Source organism: Protopterus annectens, chromosome 7.part1 (assembly GCF_019279795.1).
Source record: "Protopterus annectens isolate FY-2018-M chromosome 7.part1, PAN1.0, whole genome shotgun sequence".
NCBI lineage: Eukaryota > Metazoa > Chordata > Ceratodontiformes > Protopteridae > Protopterus > Protopterus annectens.
Window position 1 is genome coordinate 140,710,087 of NC_056740.1, and position 25,036 is coordinate 140,735,122.

Here is a 25,036-nt window from a genome sequence, read left to right on the forward strand (position 1 = left end):
GTGTACGCAGATAAATGGAAGAGATTTTTATTTTGGAGTGCAGCAAAGGATTTTGATGTTTCTGAGCCTAATTTAAGTGTGGCTCTTCAATATCTTACTGAGTTACTGGACAAAGGTTTGTCCTTCTCTTCTATTAAGGTTCATGCTGCAGCAATTTCAGCTCACTATGACTGTGACCCACCATTGTTTTCTCATCCTTTGTTCAAGCAATTTCTTAGAGGGGCAAGAATATAAGACCCCCACGTAGAGCTCCTACTCCTGCTTGGGATCTCAATTTTGTGTTGGAGAAACTCACTCTACAACCTTTTGAGCCTGCAGCTACTACTGAGTTGAAATATTTATCATGGAAGACTGCTTTTGTTGGCCATTACCTCTGCAAGAAGGGTTTCTGAATTGCAGGCCCTTATGGCGGTTGAGCCTTTCTTAATTTTCCATAAGGATAGGGTATCTTTACGTACTAATCCTTCCTTTATGCCTAAAGTGGTTTCTAGTGTGGCTTTAAACCAAACTATTCATTTGCCTACTTTTTATGCAAATCCCCAAAATAAAGGGGAAAAGATTTTGCACACTTTAGATGTACACAGGCAGTTGCGATATTATTTGGACAGAACTAAAGGGTTCAGGCAGTCTCAGCAGTTATTTGTTTCTTTTGCTTTGAGTTCTCAGGGCAAGCCTGTGTCAAAACAAATTATTTCTAAGTGGATTGGGTTTTGCATTGCTTTCTGTTATTCCCATCATGGCAAGGAGATTCCAGCTGGGATTAGGCCTCATTCCACTAGGGCTACTGCCACTTCGACAGCTTTCTTGAGGGGGGTGGCAACCAAGGATATTTTGGAGGCAGCTACTTGGAGTTCAGTGCATACTTTCTCTAGGCATTATCACCTACCACTTTACTCTAAATCCAGGGCTGGTTTTGCCACTGCTGTTTTGCAGGGCATTTTGGCAGCTCCTGCTTCCTTATAGTTTGGCCATCCTCCCTTACCTCTGCTTTGGGATTCTACCCAAGTGTAAGGACTGCAGCAATGTGAGATGAAGAACATAGTACAGTTTTGTACCTACCATAAATGTAGATGTTCAAAGATCCACATTGCTGCAGTCCAATTTACCTCCTTCCCCTCTGTAGTTAGAGGCGGTTGTGTGGGTTGGGTTGTCTATATGATGTTTATTGTATATATTGTACATATTGTTAGTGCTAGGATGGTTGGTTGTTGGTTTGCTGTCTTTTGGTTTTGACCTTTATTTTTTGGGTCTTCTGACATCTGGGGCAAGAAAAGACTGAGGATATGACGTCGGTCATGCGCATTTGTACCCTGACGTCCTGATGTCAGTCAAATGCGCCTTGACCGACGTCAGCCTTATACTTTGATATTCGGGCCGACCGAGGACAGCGGACTACCCAAGTGTAAGGACTGCAGCAATGTGGATCTTCGAACATCTACATTTATGGTAGGTACAAAACTGTACTTTTTGCAGGTATACAGAAGATCCACCAGCATAGGATCCAAGGATGCTTTCATTAGTAAGTACTAGGCTAGCTGTCCTTGCAGGCCATTATAAGCCTACCCAATTTCCCTTTTTTTGTGCTCAAAATCACGTATCCCACTTGATTGTAGAATGATCTTAACCATCGCATGATCAGTAATTATATTGTATACCAGGCATGGATTGCTGTTCAACAGTGTGTTGTTGACGAGTACAGGGATAGGGCTTTGAGGTAATCCAAGTAGGACATGCTTAAGTCATATACCCTTTTTGTGAGGAACCTCTGTGGATGTTATAATTGTTGCATTGGCCTGGTCAGATATATACCAAAGGGGTCATTGTACTGGAGGGCTGAATACAGTGCAACACTGACTTCCTTGGACCTAGATACCATACCCTTCATTATAAGTTGGATAACAATGGAGTGATTTCTTTATTACCCATTCACAAATGATGGTCGAAAGCCAGGTTACTGTCGACATGTGTCCACAATTCCCTGACTAATGGATCTGCTCTTATGAGTGTGTTTTCAATGAGGTAGTTCCAGGGGTAGCAGACTTACCAAAGGATGCTGTTGTGCATTTCTTGGAACGGTGTTTTAGACAATGAGTCTGGTAGTGGTTATTGGTCTAAGTTATCTGTGATTGCACCTAGTTTGTAATAGTCTGTAAACTTGGGCAGCCAGAGGCCCTTGACATTAGCCTAGACTTAGAAGTAGATGCCAGAAAGGAGCAAACCCAACATAGAGCTCTGAGGGATTCCTCTAGTGACCGTTCTCTTTGTGAACGTGGGCTCCCTATCCTAACTTCTTGTGCCCTTTCTGAAAGCCAACTGGCTAGCCATTGGGAGACATATAGGGATTTATACCCAATTCCATGAGTGTGTCTACAGTGTCTGAGTAGGATATTGTATCAAATGCCTTGGATAGGTCAAGTGACTCTAGTGATCCTGATTTGTTTTTGCTTCATGTTATTACTTCCTGGGATATTATCAGGGTCCAGCTATGTGGCATTCTTGGCCTTGTGAACACTTTAAGGACCATCTCCCTAGTGATAGAATTGGAGAGGTTTTGATCAGTGACATTTCCTTATGGGTGGCTGGGGTGGGGTGTGTATAATCAGAGCTGAATTCATCAGCCAGTACATTTGCTATATCTTTTGGATTGGTGTAGGTGGATGTATTCACATTTAGTTCTGTATATCATTTTGAACCGCCTTTGAGGTTGCAGACATGGCTGAAGAAAGCTTTTCGGTTGTTTTTAGTCTGGGAGTCTATTTTGCCTCAAATTTGGCTTTGGTGGATTTAATCATTTTAGCTTTTTGTTTAGATTGAGAGATTTTTTTTTATCCTGTGGGGCATTGTACTTCCTAATTTTTTGCCTTGACTTTCCTCCTTTTGTTGTACAACCTATTGATATTGGGATTCCAACAGAGTGATTTGACTTTAGTGTTTTTGTGCTTATTCTTGTTAGGCACAGCTGTCTCCATTCATCTATTAACATGGATGTACAGGGTCTCCTTGAACAATTCCACATAGACAGTGGTGTTCTCTGATAGATATAGTCATTTATAACTCAGTGCATAAGAGCCAAGGTCATGTGTCTGACATGTGACCTAGGAAAGGTAAAGCTTTTATACTCCGGCCGGACATCAGCGACGACAACCAATATGTTAACAATACTGTAATAATCATCAATTTGAACATCCGTTGTTTTGGTAAGTTCTTCTTTTATAGGTTTCCTGTATTTTGAAGGGGGACCTGTTGCTTGTAAGAATATGGTGTAGGACATTTTCTATGGTAATGTGGATGTGCAGAAGCTCACGCTCATCATCCTGTTCAACCAGCCTTGAGGTATGATTGTTTTTGATGTAAACTGAGACACCTCCTCCATTCGTCCCTGCCTGTGTGGTAGATGGCCTAAATCTGTGGAATGCATTGTAGCCCTGCACTGCTGGAGTGATCTTTGACTTTAAACCATGTCTCAGCAACTGCAAAAACATTTGCATTCTCCAAGGTGAAGAGAACTTGGAGGGAGCTGAGTTTGTTGTTTAGATTCTTGATATTGAGGAGTAACACCTTTAGATTTTGTAGGGCTGGTTTTGCTACATTTCAAGGTTTGTAAGTTTAGCATTTCCTTAAAAAAGAAAGGCAGTATGGGGGATGGCAGTATTTTAGGCAACTTTCAAAAGTCTAGAAGGGATAGGTACATACCCTGCTTGGAAGAGTGATGTGGTCTTTTTCCCATATCCTCCTTTGCTGACAAATATTGTACCTCCTTGAAGTGACACAAAAAACTAAGCCAATTATTAAAGTGAATCATCTGTTCATATTGTGGCATCATCTTTGGAGAAGGTAGAATGTTGCTCATTGCAAGGCTCATCATGGCCTGGAAATCACAATCCAAGAGCTATATAGTGTCTCTGTCCTTATAGTCCAGAGCAGTATGTCTGCGGTCATTTACATCCACATGGACTGCAATAGTCATACTGGTGCTTGTGATGCATTGACCTGAGGGCATGCATGTTTGCTGGCATGCGTAATTTGGCAGATCCTGGCTCCAGATAGGCAGCTGACAGTAACTCGTTCCTTAACCTAGCAAGTGGGACATCTGTGCATCTCACAATGGAGCCTCCTATGACCAAAATATTAGGTTGTGTGGAGGTATGCCTTGTGGGCTTAGAAGTCAAGACACCATGGGATATTGGCAGTAGGTATCTTGTTTTGGTGATGTTTTTGTTGAGTGCTCCAGAAGTTGCTGAGGACACTTTCAGTTAGTCTAGGAGGTCTTTGTGGGTTTGGAAGACTACGTTTAAAAACCTCAATATATGTGGGTTTGTGTGTCTGGTCAGTACTATGTGAGGTTTAAAAACCTCAATATATGTGGGTTTGTGTGTCTGGTCAGTACTATGTGAGGTATATGTAGTGTGTTACTGACAAGCCTGTTCAGTGTTGTAAGTGCTTGTATGGGAAAGCCTTTCCTCTAGCGACATTATATAACGACATCTCTCACATTCCACATCCATTTGTTGGAGGTCTGGGTGGTGGTTGTCCCTTTTTGCTAGATTAGTTGTACTGTTAGGGGAAAGTGTTTTTAGTAATGTAATGTGTTGGATTAGGGGTGAGGGTTAGCACACGAGTAAGGTGTCTTCCTCACTCGTATATGCTAACCCTGTCCCTAACCCTAAATGTTGCATTACTAAAAATACCTTCTTTAACAGTACCATTATTCAAAATACAATGATTCCTGTACAACTTGTGCTGGCAATGTTTTTCATTCATCTCTAGGTTCTTGTGTTGAGGATTCTTTCTATTTTTGTTATGAAGTTTCTTTTGAATCAAATGCCTATAGTCCATTTAGTTTATAAAATGTTGCAGTTCATAGTGATTTTATATGTACTTTCTTTAATTATAGTATAAAAGTTTTTTTATCTGCTTTAAAGAATGTTAAGTTGCTCATGATTGATGATGGTAAAACTAAGGCTTTAATTTAACTAAGGAACAATGGTTGCTTCTTAACAAGTTGGATGGTAGTCAAGCAAGCTGATAAAGGGAGAAAAGTGGTAGTTTTAAGTGTTAAACACTATTACAAGATGTGTATGGACCTTATTAATGCTGCCACCGCATATCAACCTGAAACACTAGCTAATTATAATTTAATGCTTATGAATTTTCAAGCTTATTAGATAAGGGTGTTAGGGTGGGTTATTTTAGACAAAAGGATGTTGAAATGAAAATGTTTACTAAATGGTCTAGATTAGCTTCATAAGTGCATAAAGATGTTTATGATCCCCTGGCAAGACCCAATGTTTCTGGACTAGGTACTGTATTTGAAAATATAATTCTAATGATTAGTATACTTTTGAATGAGGCTGTTAAGAAGTTCCCTATATGTTGCAAAAAATGTCTTGTGTAATGTGGGAAGCAGATATGTATTGGAGTGGACATGACTAGTTTATACACTAACATTGAACATACATTTCGTATAGAGGCAGTGTTGCATTTTTAATGGATTCTCTGAAAATGCAGTTTTTATGTGAATTAATATTTTGGTTTGAATAATTTTATTTTTGAAATTTTGCTTCGCCAACTTAGGAAACAGAGCTATGGGACTCCCTTTGCCCTTGTGTATGCTTGTTTATTTATTGGGCTTTTTAAAAATGAATATATTTATTCTAATAGTTTATTTCACCATGTGGTGTAGTTTCATTACATTGATGATTTAATTTTTATTTGTAAAGTTAATAAGATGGATTATAACATTTTTGTGGGTGATTTGGGTAATAGGTTTTGGTTTATATTTCACTGCTTTATTCCACTTGTCAGTAGTTAACTTGGACGTTACTCTCTGAAGTATTCCTGGTTTGTTGATTTCATCCAACATGTTTCATAAATCTATTTCTTCTTTGGATCATTTATATGGTTCTCATTTTCATCTTGAACATATTATGGTAAATTGTCCATTTCGCCTTCGTTCTTGCTGTTTGGGGTCGGAGCCGATCCTCGGCTCCGACTCTGCCATCTTCTATAGCTCGAGAGCTGTTTACTGGCTCAAGGCTACCCCTTATCCCAGAATGCTCAGCGTCAGCTACCCAGATCTCACTTGCCGCTTCAGCTGCGAGGTTGCTTCGTTACTGGCTCAGGCTTAGTATAGTTTTTTCTATTATAATTGTTTATTCTTAAAAATTTGTCAAGTTTTTGTCTAGATATATTACTTTATCCCTTATCGCTTTCTTGTGTGTTGTAGCTTTGTTGGCTGTCGCTACATAACTCGCAGGCCTTCTGTTTCCCCTGAACTCGTTTAAACTCCCCCCCCCCCCTCCTTTAGGACAGCCATTTAAATTAGAGGCTCTCCTTTCTGTTCCTTAACTGTAAAAAAAAAAAAAATAGACAGTTTGTTTCTTAGTTTAGTAGTATAGCATTTTCTTATTGTTATTGTGGTTGTTGTTAGGAAAATGTCTAAAGATACCAAGGTATCTGCCTTTAAAAAGTGTGACTCATGCTGTCAGAAAATGTCTCTGACAGATAGGCACACTAGTTGTGTATATTGTTTGGGCGCTGTTCACCTGCAGGACTCCTGTTCTATATGTCACGATTTTAGTCCAAGGGTCCTGCAAAAGCGCAAAAACAAATTAATCCTTCGGGGATTATTGAAGCCTCAGGATTCTCTGGCTAAAAGTACTCAGCCAGCGAAATCCCCTAAGTCTGTCAAGCCGTCGGCTCCACCTTCGAAGCCGACTCCTTTACTTGACCAACCAATTATGTCTGTGCTGGCTGGCACCGACATGGCATCAGCTCCATCTGCTATTTCGGAGCCGTCTCGGAGCCATATGAGACTGAGGTTTCTATCCTTGGAGTCCATCCACTTGGCACCTCAGTCACCCTTGTTAGAGTGAACGTAGCCATCATTCTACCCACTCCTCTCGATCCTCTAGATTATCGGATCACGATGTGGAGAGAGTAGTAAGTAGGTTGCTTAAGTCACAGGCACTGGCAAAATTACTGTCCAGCCCACCTCAACAGGTATCTGCTCCAACCGCCTCTATTTCCGTTCCTCCTCTGACTACATTTAGCTCGGAGCCAGTGACCATGGATCTGCAGGTAGTAGAACTGTCGGTGCCGATCATCATCTCTCCTTTGGTTCTGACATCGGCTCCAATTACCTTGATTTTACCTTCTATCGAGGGATCTGGGCGCTGAGTTCTCTCATCGTCTCTGAGGAGGAGAGTGGCATCGGACCCTTGTCTGACCCCGTTCTCCCCCTCGGAGCTTCGACACAGGTGAGCTCTGCTCCAACATCAGCCTCGGAGCCGTCACCCTCAACGCGGAGAAGGACTCCTGTTTCTTCGGAGCTGGAGCTTTTCTCTGCCTAGAGGTCGGGATGCCTTTGAGGCCATGCGGAGTGTGCTGTTCCCTGAAACAGCTCTACTGCCAGTTCCATCTTCTCCTCCCCCCGTGGTGTCTGTTTCAACTTCTACTCCTCCAGACCCCAAGCGTAGGGAACCTATGCCCCAGGACACCCCATTGGGTGACCCCTCTTCTTCCGAAGTTTCCCCTGATCACTCAGAAGAGCCTCCCCGGAAGAAGTGGTGCAAGAGGAAGCACATAGACTCCCCGTAGTCTGTCTCCTCAGATACAGACATGGATGAATTGGAAGGGTCCCCAAGATCCCCCTCTGAAGAGGTTTCCTTTTCGGGCATCCTTGAAATGCTTAGACAGAGGAGGAACTGGACTTCCCTAGCCCCTACCGAGGACAAGTCTGCATACCTGGATGCATTTGGTTCCCGACCTTCCAACTCCTATGTATCTCCTCCTTTCGATCCACTCATGTCTGTAGTGGCTCAAAAGGCTTGGTCAGCTCCAGATTCTGTGGAACCTACTCCAAGAAGACCAAACAAATTTATTACAGCCCCCCAGGACAAACAATTCCTCTCCAAAGTTGTGCCCATTGATGCCATGGTGGTAGCAGCAGCCACCAAGAAAGAGTTAGCAGAAACCTCTTCATCTGTTCATCCTCCAAAGAGTCTCTGATGATGGACAGATATGGAAAGCAAATGTTTGCTTCAGCAACCTTTTCAATGAGGTTCATGAACTATCTATGCCATTTTACATGTCTTCAAAGGGATCTCCTGAAACATCTTGGAGATACCCTTCAAGATCCTACAGTTGAGGGAGTACCAGCCAAATTAGCTTCTCAGCTTGTGACTCTTAATTCCATAATCAACTCCTCCATGAGGCTGATTTCCTATGCAGCCGATGGAGTGAGCATAGCTGCAGGGACAGGTGTGGCTCTCAGGAGAATGTTTGGATGTGGCTGTGTCAGTTTGCGGAACCCTTTTGAGCGTCCTTCACCAGTACTCCCTTTGATGGCTCCTTTCTCTTTGGGCCTCAGGTGAAAGACACGTTGACCAGGTGTGAGCAGGAAGGCAAGACTCTCTCTGCTGTTGGAGTCTGTTTTTTCAACCCTTCCAGACCTTATCCCAAGGGTCAGAAGAACGGAAAGATGTGGTTCTGAAAATCCCAGGGACCCTTGCCTGACACACATGGTGATTTTTTTCCCCCAGGGGCAGAGGGGGAAACGACAATAACAGATGCCGCCCTCGTGGCAGAGCTGGACAGCAAAACCAGGGTGACAGAGAAACCTTCTCTGCCAAGCCCTTCCAGCATCCCTGAAGGGTTGCCCGACTGCTCACCTCTGGAGGCAGTCTGGGGAAGACTTTCGCTGTACCCAAAAGCCTGGCAAAATATAACAAGAGACATATGGGTACTATCCATTATATCCGAGGGTTACAGAATTCCCTTCCATCAGTCCTCCCATCCCAGATGTCCCACCCAATCTGAGGGATCAAGCAGTCACAGAAGTTTCAAGACTGCTAGAAAAGAGAGCCATTCAAGAAGTCCCCATAGACCAACTAGGATCCGGAACTTACTCAAGATTCGTTTTAGTACCAAGAAAGACAGGGGACTGGAGACCAATACTGGATCTCAGCAGATTGAACAAATCTGTACAAAAAGAGAAGTTTCGGATGGTAACACTGCAGTCCATTTTCCCTTTTCTGGGTCAGGACAATTAGATGTGCCCGATAGATCTTCAGGACACGTACTACCATATCAAGATGGACAGATGCTCCAGGAGATTTCTTCACTTCCGGGTAGGGGCCAGTCATTACCAGTTCAGAGCTCCGCCCTTTGTTCTCACCTCAGCCACCAGGGTGTTCACCAAGTGTATGGCAGTAGTCACGGCTCACCTGAGGCGTCAAGGATTCCAGGTGTTTCCCTATCTAGACGACTGGCTCCTGACTGCTACCACCAGGCATCAACTCCTAGAGGCACGGGATTATACAATCACATCATGCCCTCAACTAGGCATTAAAGTAAATTTTGAAAAATCTGCCTTGTTGCCCTGTCAGTCTATCACATACATAGGAGCAGAATTAAACACAAAAAAGAAATGTTTGCAAGATTACCACAGGAGAGAGTTTCCACTGTTTGTCAACAAGTGTTAATTCTTATGCAGAGCAAAAGGATTCAAGTCACATATGTCTTCCAATCTCTAGGCTCCATGGCAGCTGCCATTCTTCTTGTCCCATTAGCGCGTTTCCACATGAGAATCCTTCAGTGGCTTCTTTTCACGCAGTGGTCTTTCCAGGAGCTACCCATGTCTCACATGATCCTGATCACAGAAACATGCAAAAGGCACCTTTCTTGGTAGATGGTCTCCCCACTAGTAATTCAGGGCAGACCTTTCATTCAACCCCCTTTGGTAGCCACAGTGACCATGGATGCCTCCCTGATAGGGTGGGGGGGGGGGTGGCATTATCTAGGCAGGACAGTCCAAGGCACTTGGCAACCTCGCGAGTACCATGCATATCAGTTGCAAGCCCCTCAAGACTCTCTTCCTTCCGGGACCATTGCAATCCAAACGGACAACATGTCAGTGGTGTGGTACATCAACAAACAGGGTGGGACCAGGTCTTACCCCTTGTGTCGAGAAGCACTCAGACTGTGGTAATGGGCGATTTCCTCCCGATGTTTTCTGATAGCAACACACATCCCTGGGAAATCCAACGTCATAGCAGACAGGCTCAGCAGAGCTATCCTCATGCCTCACAAGTGGTCTCTGAATCAGGAAGTTGCGGATCTTATCTTCCGCAAATGGGGACGGCCTTGCTGTGATCTATTTGCCAGTCCTCTCAACAACAAATGCAGCAGCTACTTCTCCGTACTTCCTCTTCCAGGTCATATACCCAGAGATACTCCAGTCCATGATTGGCCTCAGGGACTCCTTTATGCTTTTCCCCTAATACCAGGACTCATACAGAAAGCAAAATTGTTGGGTTGCAAAATGATCCTCATTGCCCCATATTGGCCTCAACAGATATGGTTCCCGTTCCTGCACCTCCACCTTTTGGATCAACCGTGGATTCTGGACCCGTTCCAGATCTTCTGATTCATCACTCAGGTGGGTTGCACCAATCCCTTCAAACTCTCCAGCTCACAGCTTGATTACTCCACTTCCAACCTAAGCCAGGCTTTCCAGTATCTCCCCAGCAGTTCGTGATATTATTGTTTCCTCACATAAGTCTGCTAAGAGGAAAATGTATGATAGTGAATGGAAACGTTTTTCTTACTTGGCAGAATCTAGAAATTTGGATCCTTTCTCAGCCCCAGTCCATGAAGTTCTTGAATTTCTAGCACAACTCTTTGTCTGGTGCGGCTTCCGCTACCATTAGAGTACAGCTAGCTGCCATTTCTAATTTTCATATCGGTATGTTTAATTCTAGCATAATGTCTCCTAAGCTCTGCAAGGCCTTTATGAGAGGAATATCTCTTCTTAGACCTCCAGTTAGAGGTCCTCCTTGGGATCTCAATTTAGTTTTAGCTTCCTTAATTTTGCCTCCCTTTGAACCAGCTGCATCATGTTCCTTAAAATTTCTTTCTTGGAAGACACTTTTTCTGGTTGCTATCACTTCAGCTAGACTTGTCCTAGAGCTTCAAGCACTGTGTTCGTCGTCCTTACCTGGTGTTTCACAAGGACAGAGTTTCTCTGAGGACCAATCCATCCTTTATTCTAAAGTCTGCTCAGAGAACAATTTAAATCAGTCCATAGTTCTCCCAGTTTTCTTTCCCAATCACAGCAACAAGGCAAAATACAAGCTCCACCAATTGGATGTGCACAGATGATTGCGTTTTTACCGCCATAGAACTAAGGAACTTGGAAAGTCATACCAGCTATTTCTTTCTTATGCTTTCAGCAAACAAGGCCTTCCAGTTTCTAAGGTGACCTTATCCAGATGGTTATCTGATACTATTGCCTTTATTTATCAGTTACGAAATAAAGAGCTACCAGCTAAACCAAAAGGTCATTCTACTAGAGCATTAGCCACCTCTGTAGCCTTTCAGTCTAGGTTGCCCATAGACTCAATCTGTGCAGCTGCCACTTGGGCAAACCCTCACACTTTTATCTCTCATTACAAGGTGGATATGGTCTCCTGGAGCAGAGCTTCCTTTGGCTCTACTGTTCTGAAGAGTCTGTTCCAATGAGCCACCCGGGATTTTAGGTGCTAGGGACGCTGTCCCAAACAGCAAGAATGAAGGCGAGATGGACAACTTAACATAAAGAAGTTATGTACCTACCATAACGTTCCATGTTAGTTGTCTTCATCTCGCCTTCCTTCTTGTGTCCCTCCCTCCTTCCCCCTTCCTAGAGGATTGAGAGGAGTTCCTTTTTGTTTTCACTGGCTGAGTATCTTTTATTACTTCACATGCCAGGTAATTTATGACTCTTTCCTTGTTTAGGTGTATTGGACAACCAGTTTTTAGGTAACTGGTTACTCTACTTATGTCTAGTGTGTGCTATCACAAATGAGATCTGGGTAGCTGACGCTGGGCATTCTTGGATAAGGGGTAGCCTCGAGCCAGTAAACAGCTCTCGAGCTATAGAAGATGGCCGAGTCAGAGCAGAGGATCGGCTCCGAACCCAAACAGCAAGAAGGAAGGCGAGATGAAGACAACTAACATGGAACGTTATGGTAGGTACATAACTTCTTTTTCACTTCCCAAAAGTGAGATCCTTAGGATAAGACATTTTTGTACTCGTAGGAAAGATTTTTTAGAAAAATATTTTAAATTAATCAGAATATTTTTACATAGAGGTTTTCCTAGTAGTGAGGTTTATAAGGCTTATTGGAGGACTTCAGCCTGTAGTCCACGTTTATTTCATTTTTGGATACCTGCATGTACCTGGAATTACTACTAAACAATTTTAACATTTTCCCTGAGTATATGCAGGAGTCCATTATGACCGCCCATCCCCCCGTCAGGCTTCATGATTCTGACTTTTGTATTAGCCCTAAGTTTAGCAAGGACTGTCTTGTCAGCTTGCTGGAAGTTAAATGGAATTCTTGTGTTCTTACTTAAATATGCCATAATGTCATGCTCAGCTAGAGTCTCAAAATTTGCCAAAAATGGGTGCAGATGAGGGTTGTATGTACTTTTGTTTTTGGACGAACTGGGTTCATTTCCCCCTTGATTTTCAAACAAAATAGAAAGATTTATTTGTGTAATGACTAGTATAAATCAAGTCAAAAACTGAGTTTCTTTATTCTGATGAAGTCCTCTAGTAAGATGAAAGCGCTAAATTATTTAGAATAAAAACTTGATATACAGCTGTTCCTGGTGGTGCTGGTGCTTTTTTGTGGTGTGTTCTCAGACTTGTATCTGTTTACAAGGGTCTGTTTCGAACTCTAGATGTCTTCAGAAGACAACATCTTCAACCTCTGCACATGACTTTTCAAAGCACCACAAACTAGGCCCTTTTCCAGGTTTGCAGTAGGCTTTGCTAGGACCATTCTCAAGGGACTCCTGGACTCTCATCCTTCCTCCTCCCAAACCTTATAGCTATGGATAAAGCTATTGTAACAGTGATCAAATGATGAACATAGTAAACTTGTCTATATAAACTTAACATAGCCGTAGATGTTTGAAAAATTTTTGCTGCAGTATCCACCATTCCCCTTATTGTGTGATTTGTGTTGTCAAGGTGAGGAACCTAATTTTTATTTCCCTAGCCACTGACCTGTTTCAGGGTTTTGGCTTTCCTTTTTTAAGTTGGCATGAAAGTACTGAAGGACTTGTCATGCAGAAACTTTGTTTTCTCCAGCTTTTGCTAGAACTGTCAATGGTTTGGACAAGTCTGGAGATTCAACGCACTTTAAAAGGCAACCACTGTTTTTTTTTATATTCAGAAAGGCAATGATATATGTATGTATGACATCCCCCAACCCAATACTTTTGGATTTCCTGCACATCAGCAAGTCAGCATCAGAAATACTCTGTCTAGCATACTAAACCTCTTCTGCAACATCAACAGAACGGTTTGGATGGACAGATGTTTCTTGTAGGGAGTATCACTGCTCTGGAATAGATAAAATTTGAGGGGACAAGACAAAGCATTTAGGAGCTGCTCCTATCCATTATTAGTACAGGAGGCAGTCCTGGGGTAAAGTTTCTGTTTCCTAGACATAGATCCATGTTGTTGCACTTGAAAATGGATAGGAATGAGCTTTGTTTTACGTGGATGAGTTCTCTGTCTCAGAGCAGAGGTATCCTGCGCGCGATAAGCCTGTCCCTCCAATCCATTCTGTTGAGGAAGAGGTTTAGTTCCCTAGACCAAGAATTACTGATGCTATTTGACCTGCTGATATTTAGTAAATCCATCAGTACTGTGTTGAATGATGTCTTGTATGCCAGGCTCAGGTCACCTCTTAGCAGTATGTAGGGGTCTATATTATCTTGCTGAAAGCTGTTTCCAGCAAATATGGCAAGATCGAACCTCAAACCGCAAAAACCTACTAACGAACGGCCAGGTCACAGATTTTCTTTCCTAGGGAAAAAATTGGTGGGCCAACTAAACACCACAGACCATTTAAATTATTACAAAGTGGGAGGCTTCACCCCCTCTAAATAAATATACCAACTCCAAGATCGCACTACAGTGGGATAAAGTGCAATTTCACGGCGACGGCCAACCGATTTTTTTCCCTATGAAAAAAATCTGTGACCTGGCCATTCAGGTTAGTAGGTTTTCTCAGTTTGAAGTTCGATCTTGCCGTATTCACTGGAAACAGCTTTCGACAAGATAATATAGACCCGTCTATTGGATACCAAGTATAATGACAGGGCTTTGCATCTGTCCATGTATTTCAGTCTTTTGTTTAATTTTTGATGGATGATAGAAGATTTTTAATAAACAGGATGGTTTATTTGTTTACTTACCATTTGTTGTTTGGTTGGTGCACTGGTCTGAAGCCCATTTTCATGTATGGCTCAAGCAAGAATATAATAACAGCAAGACAGTCTCCATGTACATTAGACAAAATCAGTTTGCATTATACAGTGAATAATATAAACTTCATCATGAGCAAGTTATAAAAACAGGAGTTGTTATATAAATAATCTAGAAAGGAGTTTTATTTCTAATGTAAAGTCTAAAGGCACAGTGAGTGCTAAGTATGTATAGGATTAATTCCTACTTGTATATGAGTGTTTGTACAGTTAAAACAGATAAAGATTGATAATATACTGTTGGCCACTAATTAAAATATTTCAGGCAGAAAAACTTAGAAGGTATTTAGAAAAAAGTAAAGGAAAAGTACAAAGTAAGCAATTTATAGATGACCCAAAAAGATTTTATAGAGAATTGGGGAAACAAACTAAAAGGAATAGAAATACAACCAAAAAAGAAGAAATAAGCACATTTTGGAGAAGTATTTATGAAGACCCTATTGAACATAAAGATGCTGAGTGGATAAAAGAATTAAGAGAAACATTAAGGAGCCACCTCAAAATTGATTACATGTATAAATCTGCGGTTGTAGGACTGCATACATATCGGCTGACCTCATAAGATCTAAACATAGTGAAAGTTTTAAAACATGAGGAGAAAAAGTCTAAGGTGACATTTTTATTTAGTTTAGCAGAAGCTTTCATTGTCAAGTGGGAATGGAAATCCAAACTGGAAACAGACAACAATCAGCAACTGAGTGCCAAAAAAAATATATAAACAGGATAAGATGAGAAGGAAAGAAATGTGGAAGAGCCATAAATATGTGAGGCAAGTAGAGAGATCCTGGAGCAACCTCACGTTGACCAGAATCGGACATTGAAATGATTGTGGAGTATGTATACATTGGTCCATTGAAAAGTGGGGGGAACAGACAAATGCAGGTTCTATAAAGAAAAAAAAAAGGAAATGGTCGCATAGCTTGTTGCTGGATGCAGTACATTCTTGGCAGAGGGTCTGTATACTGAAAGGCATAATAATGTTACAAGAATCCTGCAAAGGGAATTGTGTGAACACTACAGTATAGAAGTAGCTGAGAAGCATTAGAAACTTAAATTAGAAATCATTATAGAGAGAGAATGATGGTGTGTATCAGATGGATCACCTATTACCAACAGTTCAAAAACACATGCGAGAAAACCAGATATAGTAGTCCATGAAAAGACAAAAGTAGCATCGATTATTGAAATTTCTACACCCAGTGATTGTCTCTTTGTACCCAAGGCAATGTAAGTCATAAAATGTCAAGATCTGCAGGCAGAAATGAGAGCAGTTTGGAAGGAAGATACCAAGACAGCTTCAGTAGTGGTAGTAGGAGCAGTGTGTCTAATAAAGACTTTACCGTCTCACTTGGATACGTTGCCAGTACCTGTACGTCTGTATGAATTACAGGAGAAGGCAGTTCTGATTGCATTGCAGGTGCTGAGAGAAGCACACTTTGGTAACATCAAAGACCGAAACAATACTAATTTCATGAACTCTAATCATACCCTGACTTAGGAATGGGGTCCACTCCTGTCATGGTATTAAAAACCCAAAAGAGATGGAGAAATTTAGTCATAAATGCTACGTACCCAAAAATGGTATTACTATTGTGTACCTGGCTAATGTGACATGTTAGTTAATGTATCCATAAGTGTCAAGTTTAGAATTGAAAAGGGATAGTAACATGATTACAGTGTGAAACATTAAGTTTACAGATCATGATTGGAGAAATACCTGTACTCACCCAGGTTTGGAGAAACATCCTAGCTATTTTGTTTTAAATAGGACTTTTTAGGAGAGTTATGAATTGTTGCATGGTATGCATATCCCAGATTTTATGTGGAAGTGTGTTCCACATAGCTGGAGCAATCTTTGCAAAGCTGTTTCACTGTTTATTAGTTTGAATGGGGGTCTGTATAGTGCAGTACTACAGGCATCTCAAAAGGAGTAGTCTGATTTTTGAGCCTGCAATTATGAAATGCGTAAGATTGTCTGCCATCAGGGTTGTTTTTTTTTTATTTTACTCAAATTATATGAAAAACAGGAGCAACAGGGTGATCTATGGACAGCATCACGGATTCTAGATGTTGCCCTATAGGGAGGAATAGTCGAAAAGACCAACAAAGCTCTACTATGGTTTGCAGTATCCTCAAGATAGGAAAACCTGGATCACAGACTGCGGGCCATGGTAGGGCTAACCACTCAATGGGGTGAAATGTGGCTCTAGGTGATTTAGCCGTGTTGACTAATGTCATCAAAATGGGCATGAGTATGTACCAGTGATAAGTGGGTTGAAGACCCGGCCTACTCTGACCCAAGCCAAGGACCCATGCTAACAGAGTGAGAGGTGCATGCATCTCTAATGGCCAGTGTGCACCTACCATAAAGCCCAGCAGCCCTGGGTCAATAAGTTACTGGCTGGCCTGTATCCAGTTGCCCAGCTTGAGTTAGACAGCTCTTTTGAGTGAAACCTGTTTATAAAACCAATCAACCTGCCAAACACAAACTAAAAATTGCTACACGTGTAGGTCCACTGCAGGACTTGTTAGATAAAGCAGAACAGGAATTAGTATAGATAATGGGTGACCTGAATGCACATAATGGGACAGACAGAACAGGATATGAGGACTGCCTGGGATCACATGGGTGGGACAACAGGAATAAAGGAGAAGCCATTCTAAACTTCCTTTTGGAAAATGGCTTGATGGTAGCCAACACATGGTTCAGAAAGCGAGACGGTCACAACTTTACATACAAAAGTGGCCAACATGCAACTCTGATAGACTTCTTCCTAGTAAAGAAAGAGCGATGGGGTAGAATCAGTGATTGCAAAATTATCCCTGGTGAAGCAGTCAGCCCACAGCATAAACCACTGATTGCCATAATCAGCAAGCAGCTGATTGTGGCAGCCAATCACAATCAGCTACTTGCAGTTGATTGTGGCAACCAGTCACAATCAGCTACTTGCAGCTGATTGTGGCAACCAGTCATGGTCAGCTACTTGCAGCTGATTGTGGCAACCAGTCACGGACAGCTACTTGCAGCTGATTGTGGCAACCAATCACGGTCAGCTGCTTTCAGTTGATTGTGGCAACCAGTCACGGTCAGCTGCTTGCAGTTGATTGTGGCAACCAGTCACGGTCAGCTGCTTGCAGTTGATTGTGGCAACCAGTCACGGTCAGCTGCTTGCAGTTGATTGTGGCAACCAGTCGCGGTCAGCTGCTTGCAGTTGATTGTGGCAACCAGTCGCGGTCAGCTGCTTGCAGTTGATTGTGGCAACCAGTCGCGGTCAGCTGCTTGCAGTTGATTGTGGCAACCAGTCGCGGTCAGCTGCTTGCAGTTGATTGTGGCAACCAGTCGCGGTCAGCTGCTTGCAGCTGATTGTGGCAACCAATCACGGTCAGCTGTTTGCAGTTGATTGTGGCAACCAGTCACGGTCAGCTGCTTGCAGTTGATTGTGGCAACCAGTCACAGTCAGCTGCAAGCAGTGGTCAGAGAAAGCTCTTAAGATCAACAGAGACCAGGCTGAAAACTTGGAGGTTGACTGGGGAGAAAACAGTTCAAGGAATTACTCAAGGGCTGTAGCACCTGAAGAAGAGGTGAAAATATGTAGAGTTGAAGAATGGCAGTACCTCAAAGCAGCATGTGTAAGGGTAAAGACCAAATGTGTGCTTGAGCCAGGCATGGGAATAAGGTACATAAGGAAAGCTGGTTGTGGAATTCAGAAGTCCAAGAAGCCATCAAAAGAAAGGAACAGTGCAGTAAAAAGTGGGAGAGAGAAAAAAGACCAGCCTAGGAAGGATTACTGGTTGACTAACAAGGAGGCTAAGAGAAGAGTTGCATTCGCAAGGCACAAGGTATCGGACGCACTCTACCAACTTATGGAAAGTGACACAGTGGATGGTACAAAGAAACTCTATCTGGTTACAAGGCAAAGGTAAAGAAGATAGACACCCTTCATAAGGGATGCTAGGAGCAACCTGCTCACCAGTCCACAGGACATCAAAGGCAGATGGAAGGAATACTTCCAGCTGCTTCTGAATGATAAAAGCCCCATAGAAGCTGTACTACCCCTAACACAGCCTATGGTGAGAGAAGAGGAGGAGCCCAGCATAGAAGTAAGAACAGCACTAAGGAAAATGAAGACGGAGAAAACAGCAAGCTAAGATGAGAGCACAGCAGATGTGATCCAGATGGTGGGTGATACAGGAGAAATGGCTCCTGCTTGTACTCTTAGCAGTATGGAGAGAAAGTCTTATTCCAGATGATTGGGTACTAAGCATACTGTGTCTGTGTTTAAGAGCAAAGGGATCATTCACAACTATGGGCAGTATAACAGACTCCCATCACACTGCCTGAAAGTTCTGGAGAGGGTGATTGATAAATATGTGGAGTAGTGGAAAGTAAAACTGGAAATGCAGTTTGGATTCAGATCGGGCTGCAGCACAACTGTCCAAATGTTTGCAGTAAGACAGATACTTGAGAAGAAACTGGAAATGAGGAAGAAGACCAACTGTGCATTCCTAGACTTGGAGAAGGCATAGCAAGGTCCCAAGAAAGTGTATTTGGGCAGTTGTGCGGTGTTTGGAAATCCCAGAAATGTTGGTAGACCTAGTGTGAGCTATGTAGAAAAACGTAATGACTCTCAAGTATGAACAGTGTTCGTTCTTACAGAGAGTTTGCCAGTGGGAAAGGGCGTGCATCAGTGTTGAGCTCCGAGACCACTACTGTTCATACTAGTGATAGACTACATTAGCAAACAGGTCGGAGAGGACAGATCAGGATCAGCCTTTTGTATAGGAATTGTTAGCATTTACAACTTATAAGTGCTGCAGCCACTGGACCATTAGATGTTTGATCTGAGCAGCAGCATTAATAGACAGGCATGCATAGAATCCTTTTCTTCATTTTTCTTACAATAAGACATGAAGTCTTTTCATGGGTGTCCCCGTGGACTATGAGGGTATTGTGAGCTATAGTGAGAGTAGGGAACAGCTTGAGGAAACCCTGTAGAGGTGGAGATATACTGTAGAGAGGAGAGGAGTAAAGGTCAGCAGGGCTAAGACAGAATGTGTGTGTTTGAATGAGATGGAGGACAGTGGAATTGTGAGGTTGCAGGGAGTAGAGTTGGTGAAGGTGGATGAGTTTAAATACTTTGTAAATACTTGGGATCAACAGTTCAGAGTAATAGTGAGCATGCAAGAGAGGTGAAGAAGTATGCAGGCAGGGTGGAGTGGGTGGAGAGGAATGTCATTAGTGATTTGTGACAGGCTGGTACCAGTAAGAGTGAAAGATAGGGTCTGCAAGATGATAGTGAGACCAGCTGTGTTGTATGGGTTGGAGACAGTGGCACTGATAAAAAGACAGGAGTCAGAGCTGGAGGTGGCAGAGTTAAAGATGTTAAGATTTGCATTGGGTATGACAAGGATGGACAGGATTAGGGATGCGTATATTAGAGGGTCAGCTCAGGTTGGACTGTTTGTAGACAAAGCCAGAGAGACAGGCGAGATTGCATTGGTTTGGACATGTGCTGAGGAGTGATGCTGGGTGTATTGGGAGAAGGTTGCTGAGGATGGAGCTGCCAGGTAAAAGGAAAAGAGGAAGGCCTAAGTTAAGGTTTATGGATGTGGCGAGAGAGAACATGCAGGTGGTTGGTGTGACAGAGCATGATGCAAAGGATAGGAAGAAATAGAAACAGATGATCTGCTGTGGCGATCCCTAACGGGGGCAGTCGAAAGAAGAAGAAATGAAGCTTTTCCAGAGTTGCACCTAATTTATTTAGTTTACTGGAGTGGGTATATCTGTCCTAAATCGCTCCATCTGCATTTCTTTCCCATCAAAACAGACTTTTGAAATGCTCCTTCTAAGATGTGACTGCCTTTAAATTTCTTTATTTTTGTGTTTATAATTTGTTCATGTTATTATTTTAATTTTCTTGTCTTCATTTCTGTTACAGTTTTAAGTATAAGTTGTTTATCTGTAGCAGATACATTGCACAGTTTTAGAATGTGCTGTCCTCCTCATAGTTCATACTGGTGTAGATGCATCTTGATTGTCCATGAACATGGCTTGTCTTGCTCTAGCTGTTTTCCTGTGGTAATGACCGCCCTTTATGTCTGTACCCTTCCAGAGATACCTTTTTCTTTTCTTTTGTTTTTCCCTTGTGTTCCAGTAACTGTTTAATGGAGCGTCTGCTTACTGAGATTTACTACTCACTCTTCCTCTTCTCCTGCACTTTGTAATTCAAGGGCAGTAGGTCTTGATGACATTGTGCAGTGTAAGGAGCATTTATGTATACCCTAGCAATTAAATCTCCCCAATTATTAGTGGAACATTCTTCAGTCCATTCTCCTAATCTGAAGTCTAGTGTTATGGACCTTTTTGGGAAATGGACTTGCGCTGCAGTAACTTTTGCACTTACAGCTGAATTACTTAGCTCATGTCACCAGGTTTCAGAGAGTCTTGACAAAGTTGCTTTCCAAGTCTCTCTTGAATAACTTGCCAGTAGATGTTCAGAAGACTGTGGACTTGCAGCTTTCTACCTTTCTGTCCACTTCAAACGTAGTGATGTGACTGCTTTGTAATGCAACTGATGGCACACCTAGAGCAGCAAGCACCAGCATCACCATACATTAGTACACCTGGATGGTTCTTTGTGATTTTTGGAAAGCTCTATGACTTCCTTTGTCAATGCCCACTTTGATGGGTCCACTTTATTTAGGCCAAAAGTAAAGGAACCACTAACTAGTAGTCAGCAAAATAGTAAGACATTCTGTGCAGTGGGAATTAGTTTTTCCACCCCTCAGAAAATCTTTTGTAGGAATCAGAGGGCTTGGAGAAAATGTGGTTCCATAAATCAGAGGTCTTTTCAGGACAGTCTAGTGATAGACGTTCTCATGGCACAGGAAGAGGCAACTAGAGTGGACATTGCCCTTTTTGCTGTCCTTGTACTGAAAAGCCCTTTCAGTGCCCCTGAAGGGTTGCCTGACTGCTGTACTCTGAATGTTGGGGGGGGGGGGTCACTTGTCTCTGCACCCACAATAATGGCAGAACATAAGACTCTTGAGTGCTAAATGTAATATTCCACGCCATTTTTCCTTCCTCCTACAAAGAAGAAGAAAAAAGTTCCTGATGTTTCACCCAGTCAATGGTAACTCGCAGCAGCAGAAGTTTCAAAGCTGCTAGAGAAGTCATCCATCTGGTCCCCTAAGACCAGTTAGAGTCTGGAGTCTACTCAAGATTCTTTTCAGTAACCAAGAAAACAAGGGATCTCAGACCCATCTTGGATCTGAGTCACTTAAACCAGTATGTGAAAGAAAATTCCTGATGGTCTCATTTCAGTTCATTTTGCCTTTTCTCTAGAAGGATAATTGGGTGTGCTGCATAGATCTCAAGGATGCATACTATAAGGTAAAGATAGAGAAGCATTTGTGGAGATTTTTCCATTTCTAGCTGGGGGCCAATCGTCAGTTCAGAGCCCTGACGTTTGGTCTCACAACAGCCCCCAGGGTGTTGACCAAGGTAATGGCAGTGGTGGCTGCATGTCTTCTGCTAGGGATCCATGTTTTTTCATGCCACAATGATTGGCTCTTAACCACTACCTTCAATGACTAGTTATTGAACCATTGTAAATTAAGAAGAAGAATTTCTGAACATACATACGACATTTAAAACAAAAAAGAAACCAATGCTCTATATGAACACAAGCAAAATGTAAAGATGCCCACTACTTGTTTTTTGTGTTAGAAAGAGTGAAAAGTGATGAAAGGGGTGGCTTATGGTAGGAAAAAATTGAATACAGAGAGCTCTGGTGGCAGGTAACTTTACAGGCTAACAAATGGCCAGGGCTGAATGATTGTATTTCCATTGCCCCCCCCCCTTCTCAAACTCAGAGCTGCAAAATTATAAACCACATCTAGTTAAACCCTTGACCTTTGAATAATATTTCCTTGATTGAGACAGGGTTTTATGGAATTGTCCCATACTTAGTCTTTTTTAATAAAAAGTTTTATATTGTTTATTTATATGTCATTTTAGCAATAGAGATGTTATTGAGTGTTTTAGAAAGTGTTTTTTGAATAACAAAATGTTATACTTTTAAAGTGCAATTTTACAGTTGACCACAAGATGGTGATACAAATCATTAGAATGAATTTTTTCTTCTCCTAGGAATAACTTGTGTTTTGTAATATACGTTTTTATAGGGTTCATATCTATTTATTCATGTCTTATATTATTTATTGAATGGTTTTAATGCAGAGTAATTCATGTTTTATAAGTTTTTAGTTCAGAATTAATTATGTTAATTAAAATGTTATGTGATTGGTTCTAGTTCAATTGCAAACAGATATAAATACTTTGTTCAGGAGATTTCAGCCCACATCTGATGAAGTTTTTAAACAAAAATGTATTTTGAGGATGTTAATGCTTTGGTTTGGTTGTATTAAGTGACAATAAAGCTAGTGAGTCGGACTGTCTGCGAGCTTCGTGGTATGCCTTCTGGGGTCTGTTTTTGGATTTACAAGTATTTTTTGTGGACCTTTTGCAATTTTTATTGGATTTCTTGATGCAAGAACTAGAGATCACAGTCGACATAAACAAATGTCATTGTACTCCTACCCAACAGATATAATTTATCGGATGCCACATGGATTCACAGTTAAAGATCCCCAGGCTTCCCCACTCCAGGGTGCTCTCCCTGTACCTTACAACCACTCAAGTTTTCCATCACCCTTCTCTTCCAGTGTGACTAGTTCTCCACCTCTTAAGCCAAATGGCTTCTACAGTCCTAATGGTGCTGTTAGCCAGACTTTACATTAATAGTCCAGTGGACTTATAGCTGTGCAGTGGTCCAAAAACTTTCATCTGCTAAATACAAGAATTCATCTCATTCAAGTCTGCAGACAGCACACATCCCAGTGGATAAAACCTCCTTAAGTGATGTGAGGACATCCATTCCATATGAATCCATCTGTGACTGTAGTGACCACGGATGCATTTCGAAGGGAAGACGGTCTGTGGTACTTGGTCACACACCTTCACATTAGTATCTTGAAGATGTGAGGGCAGTCCTCCTAGTGTTGCAGGCATTTCAGGATGTTCATCCCAGGGGTGTGATATATGCACAGTTGAACAACATGTTGGTAGTCTGGTACATCGACAAACTGGGAGAAACATGGGCCTGTCCCATATGTTGAGAGACCATGAGAGTTTGGCAATGGGTGATGTCTTCTCATTGCTTTCTGATTGTAGCTCGCATACTGAGGATGTCCAGTGTGCTGATGTACAAATTAAGCAGAGATATCTTAATGCCTCATGAGTGATGCCTCAGTCCAGCAATAACAGCCTTGATTTTCCATCACTGTGGCAATTTTTTTGCACCTTACTTGAACAACAAATGCAGCAGTTATTGTCCTGATCCCTCTGCTGTGACAGTCACTAATGCTGTAGTCCACAATTGATCCCCAGGTGTCTCCTGTACTTTTCCCCTATTGCCCTTAATGAATAAATTCATACATAAAGCAAGAATGTGCAAGGCCAGAGTGATCCTCATTGCTGTCTTCTGGCCCTGACATATATGGTTTCATGTCATTTAACCTCTAGTAGTACATCCACCATGGATGTTGGATCAGTATCCGAATCTGTTAACACACCTGTCCAGAGTGCTTCCCTCAGACCAGAAATCCATGAAGTTAACTGCTTGGCTCTTCAATTTTAAACATAGCCAGAAATGACAGACTCAGCTGTCCAGATCATATCAGCGTTACAGAAACCACCTACTAAGAATATCTACAGCAGTAAATGGAAGAGGTTTTCCTTTTGGATGATATCAAAAGGTTTAACTCCTTTCTCTGACACACTTCCTTCATTTTTAGAATGCTTGTCTGAGTTTTCCACAGTGGCTGTAGCTATTCCACTATCAAAGTACAAATGGCCACTATTTCAAACTTTCACATTTGGTAGACAAAGGCCTTTTTAAAGGGAACTTTTCTGTTAAAACCACTTTTCAGAGATCCAGTGCTTCCCTGGGATATTACTATCATGCTACAGGCATTGACTCAACCACAGTTTGAACCAGCCGCATCAGCTGATTTGAATTTTCTCTCTTGCCTTGCAGGTGTTGCACCAGCCAAGCAAATTTCACAGATGCAGGCACTTTCAAATTCCCTATCTGTTTTTTTTTTTTTCCCCCACAAAGACAGCCTCTCTTTAAAAACTAATGTATCTTTCCTAAGGTGGCATCCAAGGCTATTTTAAACCAGTGTATGAACCTACCAGTCTCTCTCCCCAATTTTTCAAACGGAGGTGAAGACTTGTTTCATATACTGGATGTTCATTGTTAACTTAGGTTCTGTCTTCATTTGATCAAGCCTTTCAGACAGTCTGATTGATGGTTGCCTTCTGATGGTTGCCTTCTCAAACCATAAATTGAATAAAGCAGTTGCTGAGTTTACTCTCTCCAGATGATTATCAGACTGCATTTCTTTCTTTCTTTACAATCAAAAGGAGTTATCTGTACAATATAGACCTAAACCTTACTCTACAAGGGTAATGACCAAATCAGCAGCCATTTTTAGTAGGTTACCTGTTATCTGTGCTGAAGCAACTGGGTCAACAGTTCACACCTTTTTGTCAAACTACAAGCTGGATGTCCAGACCAGATCACGCTGTTTTGGTTCCACCATTCTCAGGAACATCCTTCCTTGATAACTCTCAGGTATAACAGCT

The 25,036-nt window shown here is 42.0% G+C and overlaps 2 protein-coding genes across 2 annotated transcripts in view; both read left to right on the forward strand.

Annotated features, from left to right (window-relative positions):
- The window catches only part of XPC (XPC complex subunit, DNA damage recognition and repair factor), a 1,641,424-nt gene that overhangs the window by 202,400 nt on the left and 1,413,988 nt on the right, over positions 1 to 25,036 (forward strand). The window lies entirely within an intron of this gene.
- LOC122807657 (sorting nexin-19-like) overlaps positions 1 to 25,036 on the forward strand; it is a 266,826-nt gene that overhangs the window by 76,723 nt on the left and 165,067 nt on the right. The window lies entirely within an intron of this gene.